Source organism: Mesoplodon densirostris, chromosome 2 (genome assembly GCF_025265405.1).
Source record: "Mesoplodon densirostris isolate mMesDen1 chromosome 2, mMesDen1 primary haplotype, whole genome shotgun sequence".
NCBI lineage: Eukaryota > Metazoa > Chordata > Mammalia > Artiodactyla > Ziphiidae > Mesoplodon > Mesoplodon densirostris.
Window position 1 is genome coordinate 110,270,470 of NC_082662.1, and position 344 is coordinate 110,270,813.

The 344-nt window shown below is 41.9% G+C and overlaps 1 non-coding gene across 1 annotated transcript; it reads right to left on the bottom strand.

Moving 5' to 3' along the window:
- Positions 1–272: 272 nt before the first annotated feature.
- TRNAH-GUG (transfer RNA histidin (anticodon GUG)) lies at positions 273–344 on the bottom strand. Its single transcript has one exon. It is a non-coding gene; the product is annotated as a tRNA-His (tRNA).

Sequence of the window (344 nt, forward strand, 5' to 3'; positions counted from 1 at the left end):
AAATATTTCAACCAAAAAAAAAAAAAAAGAAAAAAGAAGAAAAAATCCCTATTTGACTACACCATTTCCTTTGTCGAAGCCACACACAAGTTTCATTTAGAGCTTGAACCTGATCTTTAGGTATTTTCTCTTAAATGGTGAGACGTCTTTTAAGTCCAGAGCGCTTCAGCCTAGTGCACTGTTGGGTTGACCTCCATTCTCCTGACTTTACTCCGTTTGGTGACTAAAGAGTTGTTCTGGTAACAGATACAACGCAAAAGAAAGGGGAACACTGCCGTGACTCGGATTCGAACCGAGGTTGCTGCGGCCACAACGCAGAGTACTAACCACTATACGATCACGGC